Raw genomic sequence first — 14,924 nt, forward strand, 5'->3', positions numbered from 1 at the left:
AACCCTTACTACACTCACAGGCACCATTTCTGCGCTTACTTCTTAACTACGCTTTGTGGTTCGCAGAGGAACGCCATCTAGTGGCTGTTTCATCGCACTGTAAGATGTCACACTGTTTCAATTCTATTATTGCCCAGCTGTAAGTCAAGTGCATAAACGCATCGGTAGTAGTACTGTATATATTAACACAGGTTGAAAGGTTGAACTAAATTGTTTTATGTCCTTGCAGAGAACAGTTGTGTTTACATAAAGAACTGTTGGGTGTGTCGAGAACTGAAGTCTAGCATTGGAGGTATTTATGAAAGTGAAGCGAAAATTAAGTAACAATGGGAAAGATATATTAAAACTGTTAAGCAAAAGAAAACGGCAAAGAAAAAACAAGAATATGGGTGTAAACCCATAACAAATTGCTGAAAGTAGCTTAGTTCGACCACAAACTTATTACTAAGTAAGGTGAGTTGCAAATTATAAAAATACACAAATATACATACATACATAAATATACATACATATATATATATATATACACACACACATACATACATATACACACACACATACACACACACATATACACACCCACACATACATACATACATACATACATACATACATACATACAAAGATACACATCTCTATATTATAGTTGCCTACTCTCCCGCAATGTCCAGGAGACTTCCAAAATTTTTGGGAGTTCTCCCGGACTCCCGAGAAAGCAGGCAATTCTCCCGGATCCAGCTATCTCCGTTGAAGTGGGTGGGGCTATACATGTCAACGCGGTCCCGCCCCCTGTTGCGATTGTACTAAATTGTCAACGATGGACAGGGGCGGGGCCTAATGACGCAATTCAAATGCCCCCCCCCCCCTCAAAAGGACCCTGTCCCAGGCAGCCTCTTTGAAATGTTGGCAAGTATGATATACATACACACACACATACAGGTAAAGGCTATGAATCCCGCTGCTGTAGTGCACATTTGTTTCTCTTCATATTTAGATATTTGAATCAGTAAATCTGGTATAGAAAGAAGGTAGATTTACCTTTAACCCCCACCCTCCCCAGTGCATGTTTATAAATGGTTTGCTTGCTCTATCACTCAATAAAAAATAACTTTTATAATGGGAGGGTCTCTAAAAATAGTTAATAAAACAATTGTAAATAAATACTGACAATAACTTAATTGTTGGTGCAAAATTAGTGCAGTATTATGGTGCAGTAAATCATACATTAAAGTTCCTATTTTTTTCCACCGATAATTTCATCTACCATTCAGAACAAGAGCAGTTGATCAAAATCAACAAACATACAGGCACATTGTTAAGGTGGTTCCCGATTAACAAATTGCTTATGAGTGAAGGACATTAGGGACTATGATAAGACACATACATACACTTACAAAGTCTTCTGATGTGAATGCAATAAAGACTTCATATTTACATCAGATGTGGACACTTCTCAAGCAGAGAAAGGTGTCCTTGTGCAGACAAGTACAAGCTTTTATACCTTTTAACGTCATCTGTTGCACAATTTAATGATCTTTAATCTTATTTCGTTCCCTAACATGGTAAAGAAGTTTCTAATAAACATTGGCTGCCTTGAGATAAAGAAACAACATACATCATCATTGGTTAAAACATATGTGGTGGCATCGTAAATCTCACTTCACCCTATTTTGCTTGACCTTTCGCATTGTCCTTTCTTAAACCTAAAAGTAAATAAGTTTGCTCTTCCTTCACTTAAGCTGGGTACACGCTACAGAAAACTTCTCCCAAATACAATATCTTTCAGTTGTTGGTAAAGTCCCGATCAGCATGCCGATTCATGTGTACACACTACACACGTTTTACCTTCAGATCTGTGCTCTTCATCTATCAACCATCGGCTGAAAAAATCGTCACTCTGTAAACCCTATGGAGATCTGCCTAAACTGCTAATCGTGAGCACTTCAGGATTTGTCCAACACCGTTCAATCGTTTATAGATATTTAGTTTATTGTTTTACTGGCACAGGTAATCCATGGAAAATCCTGTGGTGTGTACCCAGTTTAAGAATATACCTGTTCAAATTAGAGATGCTTGGGCTCGGTTCTCAGAGAACCGAGCCCACCAGAACTTCACCGATCCGAGTCCCGAGCCGGCTTGGTACTTTCGTGCGCACTCGAAAGTGAAAACGAGGCAAAATGTATCGCTGCGTTTTCGGATCTCGCGAGTTTTGGATTCTATAAGTACCACCCTCCACGGCGATCCAGCGCCATTTCACAGAGAGACACAGAAGGGGTAGCACGGTTTTTGGCAGTCTAGTGCAGTCATATCTAAAACAGAAAGAGGGGTGGCAGTTTTCTTAAAAAAGTCTCCAGTGACATTCTACGGAGTTATAGCTCACACTGAAACAGGAGAGGTCCACTGCTAATGGTCAATTCTGAAATAGAAATAATAGGGCTGTCAGTGTTCTTCAAAATCTGCAGTTACACTGTACGGTGCCATCGCTCACACAGAAATAGGAGGGGTAGCAGTGTCCTTGTCACTCTCCAGTGACATTGTTCTTGTTACTCTCCAGTCTCAGTCATGATGATACTAATCCCTCTACGTTATGTGCTAAACCCTATGTTTAAGTGCATAGTGGTTTTAAGTCAGGGAAACAAAAATGTTTTTTAAAGAAATAAAACACCTCTCTAATAAAGGTGAAAGTTTACTGTAGTAAAACATAAAATTGCCAACATGCCATTCTACCCAAAATATTAATAAGCGCATAAATGCATCAGCTAGTTCCCTTCTCTCAGCTAGATCCCAGCACCTGCAATCTACACTGTCGTCATCCTAACACAAAACTAATTCATCGCTGGAATCCACCATTACAGAAGTCTCTATACTTTGATGTAATTGCCGGTAATGGCCTTCCCAGTGGAATTTGTAGTTCATTTTATGACAGAGCTGTCACGATTTTTGGGCTATTCTTTTACACCAGACAAAATGTCAAAATGCTGTGCTGACTCATCTGCATCACCACTGGGTGTCTTGGGAAAGCCAAGTTTTTTTCCTAGCAGCAGTTGGCAAAGAAACTAAGGGAGGATGAGTCGTCCTGTCATGTACCACTTGAGCTGTCAGTTTGCTTACCAGTAGCTCATTGGATCTCTTGAGATCTGGGTCAGTTGGAAAGAAAGAGAAGCCATAGCTCTTAACCTAGGATCATGCACAGTTGCCAAAATGTACTGATCTGATTTCAAGATGTTGATAACTCTCGGATCCTGGCGAAGCGAATAAAGTACTTGATATACAAGTTCTACATAGTTAGCGGAATTGCTTAGTTTAATTTTCTTCAATTTCTCTAGCTGCTTTTATAATTAGGGGAATCACTTGACTCAAGCTAAGAGTGTCTGAATTCACTTCACAGGTGACTGACTACTTTGAGTGGTTTCAGCAAATTGCACAACATGGAAAGTATTCTCCACTGCACTGTACTAAAGTACGTTCCCCCTCAAATCCGATTCTTCTTGCAGCAGCTGCAATCTCCTACATGCTCTTGCAGAATGCCGAAAATGACCTGAATTAATTCTGGACACAGACAGCACCTCCTGCATGTCACTGCCATTTTTCCAAAACAGGGAATGTGATGAAATTCTCCCTGCTGTAATGCTCTTACAATATTGGTGGCTGGCGTCATCACAAATTACATATCCTCAGGAGAGTCCAAGCGGGATAAGCCATGTTGCAATGACATCCCTTAGTTTTTCAAACAGTTTGTCAGAGGTATGCCTCTTAGTGTAGCCGGTGATACACAAATGTAGGATACCACTTTGTATGTGCAACAGGATGAGGGGGATATTTGTGTAGCTGATGACGGTGCTAATGAGGATGTTGATGAGGATGAAGTTGTTTGTGAAAGTCCTGCACCAGTGGAAGCAGTTCTTGCCAGTGATAAGAAGGCTATTGTCATGCCTGGGCATAAGACCAAAAAATTCACCTCTTATGTATAGAATTATTTTTACCCAATCCGAACAGTTGTCTAGCCATTTGTAAAGCCACACCGACAACACCTTCCTCATCAATATCCTCACTAGTGAGCGGAGTTAGTCTTGTATCAAAGTTACTAAGGCTAGATAACTGCTCCCCTATCCAGGATTACTCTGAAGAATTCTTGAGCGTTAGTCCCGCCGCCGCTGCTGCTTCTGAGAGTCGATCTTCAACCCAGAAGTAGACCAAGAAGAAGACTACTAGTAGTTTACAATAATTGACTGTTGAACAATCCTTTGCAAGAGGAATAAAGTATGAAAGCTGTCACCCAGTTGCAAAGCGTATCACAGACGCCATGGCGAGTATGTTAATATTAGATCTGCGTCCAATATCCACAATTAATGCAACTAATTTAAGACATTTAATTGAGGTCCTGTATCCCCTTTACCAATTTCCATCACAACAACATTTGACTAGAAAATCAACTCCTCACCTCTACCAGAAGGTTCCTTAAAATGTAATTATTAGGCTACAAAATGCCATTCTACCCACTGTACGCTTAACCACTGATATGTGGACAAATGGAAGTGGGCAAACGAAAGATTTTATGACTGACATCCCACTGGGTTGGGGAATTGCCTTCAGCAGCAGGAACAGCAGCAGCATGTACCCAACTCCAGATTATTCCGAGGCAGGCTACTCTGTGTATCAGCAGCTTCACTAAAAGGCACACCGATGACAACCTGTTTGAAAAACTAAGGGATGTCATTGCAACATGGCTTATCCCGTTTGGACTCTCCAGAGGATATGTCATTTATGATAACGCCACCAATATTGTGGGAGCATTGCAGGTGGGTGAAATTCATCACATTCCCTGTTTTGTTCACACAATCTACTTGGTGGTACAGAGCTTTCTGTAAAATGACAGGGATGTGCAGGAGACGCTGTCTGTGGCTTGAATAATTTTGGGACATTTTCGGCATTCTGCAACAGCATGTAGGAAATTGCAGCAGCTGCGAGAACAATTTATTTTGCCCTCCCACCAACTGAAGCAAGAGGTGGTAACAAGGTGGAATTCCACACTTTATATGTTTGTGAGGATGGAGGAACAGCGAAAACCCATCCACTCTTACTGCACAAGACATGATATTGGGAAAGGAGGGGGAATGTACTTTAGTCCAGCACAGTGGACAATACTTTCCGTGTTGTGCAAGGTGATGAAACAATTCAAAGTAGTCACCTGTGAACTGAGTTCAGACACTGAAAGCTTGAGCAAATTGATTCCCTTAATTAGACTTTTGGAAAAGCACCTTGAAAAATTGAAGAAGGATATGAAACAAAGAAATTACGCTAAGTATGTCGGACATGTAGATTGAAGAAATTTAATCGCTTCGCCAGGATCGAAGAGTTATCTTCTGGAAATCGTATCTCTACATTTTGGTGATTATGCTTGATCCTAGGTTTAAAAGATATGTCTTTTCTTTATTTACCACAGTTCCAGATCACAAGAGATGCAGTGAGTTGACAGCTAAAGTAGTATCTGACATGATGGCGTCCCCTCCTTCAGTTTCTTAGGCTACTGCTGCTAGGAAAAAACTAAGCTTTTCTAAGTGACCCAAGGATGATGTAGATGATTCAGCAGAGCATTTTGACATTTGGTCTGGTTTAAAAGAAGTGCCCAAAAATGGTGACAGCGCTGTCGTAAGATAAACTACAAATTCCACGAGGAAGGCCTTTACTGGCATTTAGATCAAAGTACAAATACTTCTGTAATGGTGGATTCCAGCTGGGATTAATTAGTATTGAGTGATGATGATGTACACACTGATGAGGGTGAGGATGATGACAATGTAGATTGCAGGTGCTGGTATCTAGCTGAAGCTGGAATGCTTATTAATATTTGGGTAAAATGACCTGTCGGCAATTTTATGTTTTTCAACAGTAAATTTTAAAACTTTATTAAAGATGTTTTTGTTTTTAAAAAGGTAAAAGCTTTTTTTTTTTTTTTTCTTACATTTTTGTTTTTGACAAAAAGGACAATTCCATCTTCCACCACTTTTCCTTACAGCTACCACTGTGTGCCAATGTTACCTACATGTGCTATAAGAGCTGAAGTTTGTTTTCAATCATCCTTACAATTGCTTCTCTCTCGTACGTGTGACCACATACTTTGTTTTTCACTGGGATCACCATCTCCAACTGTGTTATAGGAGTGCTCTGGGTGACTGCGATCGCCTCGTCTTCATCTTCCAAATCTTCGTCTGCAGGGGCCGATGGCACACCCATATGTTTTCTCAGGTCTCTTAGCTGTTCTTTAAAACTGGACATATTTATCATCCTGCCTCATGGCCTCCTCTGTATTATTCTTCTGAAGCGCCCCCCCCTCCTCACGCTTCAACTCCCCTCTGGGAGGGAGAGACTAAAAAGTTGGTAAGTATGATGAAACTCAATCAAAAATCTAAGGATCTTATGCCAGATGCATGCTAACCGCTGAGTGTTTGCTGTGCAGTTGTAATTATACACTGCAGGACTCCCATCAGAGTAGTTGTGCAGAGTTGCAGTTAAGCTCCCATACTGGTAACTTGAACCAGGGTCAGTCAAGGGTAGCAAAAGAGCCATCACTGGAGGTAACCCCTGCAGATGATAAGAATTGACAGGTTTCTGCAGCAAGGATTGTGGTGGTACATGTACTACTACAATCCTTCTTCAGAAGAAAATCAATGAAAAAATATTTCAATAAAGCATTTTTTTTAATTGGCAATTCTCTGAATTTTTTTTGTAATATTTATATGTTTAAAAGTCTTTCCCCCCCACTTAGTGGAAATGAAAGCCTAAGTCTGTGCATGCCTAAACCAGCTAGCTGGGTCAAGCACATGGGCATCCTATCTAGACGGGCTTGGCGAAGTGGTACATTAAGTTTCACCACTCCCAGTCAGTATCGCTGAGGCCGCTGAATACAGCTTAGCTGCCTCACTGAAATGTTATTGGCAGATTGATAACAGATTTTGTATCGCTGTGAAAATAATCGTTATCCCGACATATTCATAAATAGCCACATTAGTAGTTACTGATCTTTTAGCATATATTGTTCTAAATTTAAATAGACAATATAAATAAAAAGGATTATTATTACCATGAAAGTACCCTAAGGGTTCCCAGTGATAGCTTGAATGTATAGTTCTTAGACAGCATTATAGGCGAGATAATAGTTGTTAAAGCTAAAGCAAGAGTAGACAAACTAGAGGCAATGTCAGCTTACGGGAAAGGCAGGGATGGATGTCAGCAATTCAGTTTAACCCTTTTACTTTAAACACAATGGCGCTCATGTAGAGTGGGATGTTCACCAGTTTGAATAGTGTATCTTGTGTGAAGTTGCTCTGTGCCTATAGAGACTTGCATGATTCTGGCACTTACGCCTGGGGTGGGAGGGACATGTAAGTGTAGGTCTAGTATACAAATACAGCTCATGCAGAGCTGCAGAAACACATAACAATGATAATAACTTGTCGTAAACCAAGCGCATATGCAGAGGCGTTTCCAGATCTGCATAAGGCAGGCATACGCTATTCTTTTGTGCGGTTTGATTTGCTAAAGAGCAATTTATTCCCATTTCGTGTCCAACTCCACATCAGCTCCAACCTCTTTTTCCCTAACATATTTGCGCAAAATACACTCCATAATTTGTATGTGTATATATATATATAATTTCATTATGGGTTATTTTATGATGCCAATATCATAATACTGATAGTAATGGGACCAACAGTTAAACGTTATGCCACACAGTATTGTTCCAGTTCAGATTGTGACACAGTAATACCATGCATCACAATTGTACCCCCAGTTCATATTATTATACCCCATTTCATAGTATACCCCCAATTTATAGTATACCGCACATAGTTGTGTCCCATACTTACCTTTGAAGTCAGCCCATACATCTTCCATTCCACAGTGAATTCTGAGAGCCGCTTCACTGAAGCGGCTGATGATGGCCGAAACGGAGTTGCGGAGCACCAGACAGTAGTGGTCTGCGTGCCACATCTGGCACACATACCGGAGGTTGCCGACCCCTGATCTAGGCATTCAGATCATACAGTATAAACCATTTACCCAGAGACTTACCATTGTTCCCTGTTGGCGTGCTCTCATTGCATATTATGTTTGTGAGATAAATTACTACATGAGGGAGCTGGATTACATAGGTCCCAATCTTAGCAACCACACTATGTTCTAGATCAACAATCAAAGTTTGTTTTTTCATAAAGGTTTCTCTCACATACCCATTATCAAGTACCATGTCTCACCTATATCAAAAATCAATACAATCACTGAGATGTGTACAAAATACCATAGATTTTCTGCAATAAAATAGTAAACAGTAAAACTATGCTATACACACACACATATTATATGTGTGTGTGTGTGTATATATATATATATATATATATATATATATATATATATATATATATATACACATATACACACACATACACACATACATATACACACACACACATACAATATATATACATACATACATACATACATACACACACTATATGGACAAAAGTATTCAGGCGCTTAACCATTACACCAACAGGGACTGTAATGACATTGTATTCAAATACATATACTTCAATATGGATTTGGTCTCCCATTTGCAGTGATAACAGCTTACACTCTTCTTAGAAAGCTTTCCACAAGATTTTGGAGTGTTTCTGTGGGAATTTGTGCCCATTCATTCTGTAGGGCATTTATAAAGTCAGGCACTAATGTTGGACGAGAAGTCCTGGCTCGCAATCTCCTTTCCAGTTCATCCCAAAGATGTTCGATGGGTTTGAGGTCAGGGCTCTGTGCGGGCCAGTCAAGTTCTTCCACACCAAACTCATCAAACCATGACATTGTGCCCCAGTGCACAAAGCAAGGATCACAATCATGTTTGAATAGAAAAGGGCCTTTCTCAAACTGGTACCACAAAGTTGGAAGCATAGCATTGTTCAAAATGACTTTGTATGCTGAAGCATTTAGATTGCCCTTCACTGGAGATAAGGGGCCTAGCCCAAACCTTGAAAAACAGCCCCATTACATTATCCCTCCTCCACCAAACTTCACAGTTGGCATAATGCAGTCAAGCAGGTAATGTTCTCCCGGCATCCGCCAAAAAGAGAAGCGTGACTCGTCACTCCACACAACACGTTTTCACTGCTCCACAGTCCAGCGTCGGTGTGCTTTAGACCACTCCATCCGGCGTTTGGCATTGATCTTGTTGATGTGAGGCTTACATGCAGCTGCTCAGCCATGGAAACCCATTCCATTAAGTTCCCACTGCACAGTTTTTGTGCTTACATTTATGCCAGTGGAAGTTCGGAAGTCTTCAGCTATGGAGTCAGCAGAGCGTTGGTGACTTTTATGCACCATGTGCCTTAGCAGTCGTTGACCCTGCTCTGTGGTTTTACATGGTCTTCCGCTTCGTGGCTGAGTTGCTGTTGTTCCTAAATGCTTCCACTTTCTAATAATATCACTTACAGTTGACCGTGGAATGTCCAGCAGGAATGAAATTTCACTAACCATCGTATTGCAAAGGTGACATCCTATCACAGTACTACGCTTGAATTCATTGAGCTCTCGAGAACGACCCATGTATCAAAAATGTTTGCAAATGGAGAATGCATGGCTAGGTGCTTGGTTTTATACACCTCCGGCAACAGGTCTGATTGAAACACCTCAATTCAATAATTAATAGGTATGTATGTAAGTGTGTGCATGAGATATATCTATCTCCCTGTAGAAACAGGTTCATGAAAGGGCAACAAGCCGTATCGCTGGCATAAACAGGCCGACTTTCGAAATACCTCTAACTCGTCCATACTGCCCTAACTTCATCTTCCCACCTCTTTCTCAAGAGGAAAACATGGCCATTGTTATTTTCCATTGGAAATAATGCATTAACTCAAATCCTACACATACATTTATACGTCTGAGATCCCAGAATTGGGACGGGGGATACAAAATCATTCTTGTTCCTGCATTTTGATAAATAGGCCCGTTATTTTCCTTAGCATGGGGAAATTTAACTATTACAATCTCAGGAATAAAGCATATGTAAATGATTAAATATTTTCATTCATTTTTAAAATAAATTTTATCTATTTTTAAACTATTTTTGTCTTTTGAAAACCCAGTTCACACATGCGCACAATTGGACTGACTGTCATGGCAAAGAGGTAATTTAACGCTTACCACTCCGGCACAGTATTGTGGAGACAGCTGAGAATTGCTCAGCTACCCTGGCGATACTTTTTTGATAAATTCCAACGGAGTCATTTTTTTTATAATTATTTAATTAAAAAAAATTTGAGACATTGCCGCAATTGGGGACATTTTGTAAATTTGCCTATTACTTAAATAGATATTCTTCCGTCTTAGTCCTTCCAGCTCTTTGAATCTACACCTCGTTTTAAAAAGACACAGTATTTCAGATATTTTCAGGTATGTTGACCTGAAGACAGTCCTTAAAATACTAATCATTAGTGATCAGTACAAGAACGACACTCTTAATATTCACAAATACTATATTTAAACACAGGATGGACTTTAAAACACAATTCGCTTCATCCAAAGCTTGAAATCAGTATTGTGAGCTCTTCATTGGTCAGTTCATGCTGTGATTATATCCTAATTAACGTGAAGTAGGGAAACGTATTACGTGGCTCAGGGCCATCTTAACATCATTATGGGCCCCCGGGCAAAGCAGTGCACCGGGGCCCCTAGATATAGATATATACAGATAGATAGATATATATATATATATATCTATATCTAATATTTAAATGCTTAGTGGCGTCTGTCTGTGAAAAAAAAAAAAACAACAAGTTGCAGCGCCACCTGCTGGGCAGAGTAATACACTAACCTACTAAATTCTTAGTGTGTGTGGGAAAAAAAATTCAAAAAGGGCTGAAATTTGGTAGGGCTCAAACTCATTTTCGTGAGGTAATTTTACCTCATGAACACACGTGTAGAGGCGTGCGTTAGTGTGTGTGTGGAAAAAACTATTTTCTCAGAAAGGGCTCATCCAATTGACCTGAAATTTGGTATACTGACATTATTTGACAAAAAAATTAGAATAGTCAAGTCAGTTAACTTCCATCATCCCCCCTTCCCCCCGTGGGAGGGGTAGTAAAGGCTAAATTTACGAGTTGAGGGGTCAAACTAATTTTCGTGAGGTAATTTTACCTCATGAACACACATTAAAAAGGGCGCTTGCGTCGGGAAGTAACGATCTTCCCCTGAGGAGGCCTGGGCTAGGCCCAAATGCATGACAAGAACCCTTTTAAGACCTTAAGTATCTTGATTTGACTAGAATGCATGAGTATCATGCACAGGTTAATATATATATATATATATAGATAGATAGATAGAGAGAGATGTACTTGCTCAGTGACCCTTGAAGGGTTTTTTTGCAGGTTTTTTTCTTTTGCAGGATTATTTGTTCTCATTAAGAGCCGTGCCTATGGGGCCCCCTTGCCCATGGGGCCCCCGGGCAGCTGCCCATCGTGCCCAATGGAAAAGATGGCCCTGACATGGCTCCTCCACAACAAACCATGAGTATGGGGTCTATTTATGAAAGGGTGAAAAGCCCCATCTCCAGCAAAAACACCGGTAAGATTCACAGAGTCTCACCTGTATTAGCCTGGGTACACACTATACAAAAGTTCTCCTGATTCGATTTCCTTAACGATTTTCCCCAACGATTAAAACTGAAAAAAGTCCCGATCAGCATGCCGACTCATGTGTACACACTAAACACATTTGACAAGACTTACCTTAAGATTTGTGCTCATCTGTTATAACCTTCGGCTGAGTAGATCATGACTCAGTACACTCCATAGAGATGTATGGACACTGCCAGCGGTGAGTGCATACACACTGCAGGACTGGTACAACATCATTCCATCATTGAACGACATTTTTAGTCTTGTTTAAATATCAAATAAAACGTTACGATGTGCTTTGCAATGATAATCGCTCATTGTTTGAGCGCACTAATGTGGTATCGGGCAGAACGCTCGTTTATCGTCTGATTGGCCTGATTATTGCCTGAACACACTGTAGTGTGTACCCAGCCTAAAACAGGGATCTTGGTGGTACATATACCGCTGCAATCTTTGTTTTGTTATCACCATTTCTGGGCCAGTGTCACAGCTGCCCCAGTGAGATTTCAACAGTTTGCGATAAGCTGTAATAGAACATCAGCCTTAACACTGCTTTTTAATAGATCCCTCTGGGTCAGAAGCCTGTTCCTTTCTAGAGGCCGCTTCACAAATCCAATCTCTTACCCAAATGAAAGTTACTGTAATCAAAAGTTAGCAGGTGTCCGACTAAGACCAGACGTATTCCATTGTTAAAGAATTCTTCTCCTTTATACTGTGCTGCCAAATTCTCTGGCAAGCTAAAAATAAATTAGAACAATAATACCGGAAAGTTTGCACAATATGCCCAGCTTGGCACCACAGGGAGTGCTGAATATAACTGTATTTTCTATTTATACACACATTTTATACTTTGTGTATTTATGTTTACAAAACTGCAGCCTCACTTTTTCTCCACTGACACCATTGTTGTCTCTCCTTCTATTGCAAACTTCTCCAACTTGTGATCCAACGTGTAATCAACTGGAGATTTCAAAACAACAGAATTCCTGTTTTATCCTTAAAAGGGAACTGTGGCTATCTTAGCACATTTTATTAGGGGTTTTCACACTCCTCTCTCTGCAGAATTAATAAGGTGGCTTCCATCTAAGCCAGTAGAACATAACCATTTGTGTGTCACAGGCTGAATTCTAAGTGACAAAAGCATCTATCAAACAAAATACTTAGGGGCTCATGCTGAGATGAACGCAATGTTGCTTTGTTAGCGTATAATATGCTTTTTACATCTAAGCATGCGCACAAACCACTCATTTTGGAACCATTGCTTTGTGCACTTGCGCAGAAGTAAAAAAAATAAATTATATATATATATATATATATATATATATATATATATATATATATATATATATATATATATATATATATATATATATATATATATACACACACACACATATATACATACACACACACAACTCCTCCTGATGAAGTCTGTGCCTGATAAGAAGAAACGCGTTGAGGACTGTGTTTCCAGGGACTTTGATGACTATCGCCAGCTACGTGGCAGCGTGCCTCCATTATTTTGGACTTAGCTGCTTGGTTCCTGTTAAAGATACCCAGATAAGCTAATTTTAAGATTTTTTCATGTAAGTGCACATCTGCATTGTTTTACATAATAAATATGTTGATATACAGTATTATACTATGTGAGTTTCTTCCTTTCCATAACCCTGGATATTATTGAGGGTATATGAAGTGTCAGTTCTGGATTCCATGAGTGCTGTGTGAAGCATCTTACCATTCCTAAGGGGAATGAAGTTCTAATTTGATCCATGAAGATACCAGCTATATCTACAGATAAGCTTCATAGGTTTTCTATTTGGTACGCATAATATATTGGCATGGTGCTGGCGTTCCAGAGTGCTTTCTATCTTTTTCCCTACTGACTCACCCATATTATCTGAGTGCCTATACCCACTTGGTGATTAAAATTCAGGCTTGTGGTACACCTTTCTGTATTATTATATACAGTATTATACTATGTGGCGCCCCCTCCCACTTGTTTTGTATATATATATATATATATATATATATATATATATATATATATATATATATATATATATATATATATATATATATCAGGAACACAAAATGCATTCAACCCAGCTTGAACCCTTTAGTGTGCACAGTATTACAAGACAAAGTGTATACCTAAATATATATGTTCATGTGGTATGACATGGGAATATAGGGGTATATTTGTGAAAGGGCAAAAAACCTTATTGCCAGTAAAAACAAGAAAGAGCTTCACCCTATACATTGAGGAGGTACCACTACCCCCACTGGCAAGATGTTACATTTTGCCATCAATAGCACTGGGGTCTTGAGTGCAATTCCCTGTGTGGAGTTATTATTATCATCAAAATTTATTTACATAGCGCCAGCAGATTCCGTAGCTCTTTACAATTGGGAACAAATAGTAATAAAACAATAATGGGTAATACAAACATACAGACCTAGAGGTAAGACGGCCCTGCTCGCAAGCTTATAATCTATGGGACAATAGTTTGATACATTAGGGTAAGTGATACATCATACTGAATATTTGTGCAGCTAGAATGCAAAAGGTTACAAAGTATTTTGTGGGCTGTATGTTCAGTCACACAACTTTGTTGGTCAGAGGGTTGTTGTCTTGTGTTAGCTGTGTAGAGGGTGGTAATAGGGTAACCTAGGGAGATTAAGAGGATGGTAGAGGAATACTATAAGCTTGTCTGAAGAGGTGGGTTTTCAGAGAACGCTTGAAGGTATGAAGACTAGAGGGCAGTCTTGTGGTGCGAGGGAGTGAATTCCATAAACTGAGTGCAGCCCAAAAAAAATCCTGTAACCGAGAATGGGAGGAAGTGATGAGAGTAGAAGAGATCTTGTGCAGAACGGAGGTGTCGAGTTGGGAAATATTTTGAGACAAGTGAGGAGATGTATGTCGGTGCAATTTTGTTGATGGCCTTGTATGTTAGTAGAAGAATTTTATATTGGATTCACAGAAAAACAGGCAACCAATGTAGAGACTGAGAGTGAGACTCAGCAGATGTAAAACGATTTGCAAGGAAAATCAATATAGGCGCTGCATGCAAAATAGATTGTAGGGGCTCAAGTCTGATTTTGGGAGATCAGTAAGGAGGGAATTACAATAGTTGATGCGGGAGATAATTAGTGCATGAAGTAAAGTTTTTGCAGTGTCTTGTTTGAGATATGTATGTATTCTGGAAATGTTTTTTAGATGCATGCAGCATGATGTAAATATAGAGTTGTTGTGGG

At 39.7% G+C, this 14,924-nt stretch overlaps 1 protein-coding gene across 1 annotated transcript in view; it reads right to left on the bottom strand.

Moving 5' to 3' along the window:
- Nucleotides 1-14,924, bottom strand: part of GNAL (G protein subunit alpha L) — a 190,733-nt gene that overhangs the window by 111,328 nt on the left and 64,481 nt on the right. The gene's annotated exons all lie outside the window — the stretch shown is intronic.

This window comes from Mixophyes fleayi, chromosome 5, assembly GCF_038048845.1.
Source record: "Mixophyes fleayi isolate aMixFle1 chromosome 5, aMixFle1.hap1, whole genome shotgun sequence".
Taxonomy (NCBI): Eukaryota; Metazoa; Chordata; class Amphibia; order Anura; family Limnodynastidae; genus Mixophyes; species Mixophyes fleayi.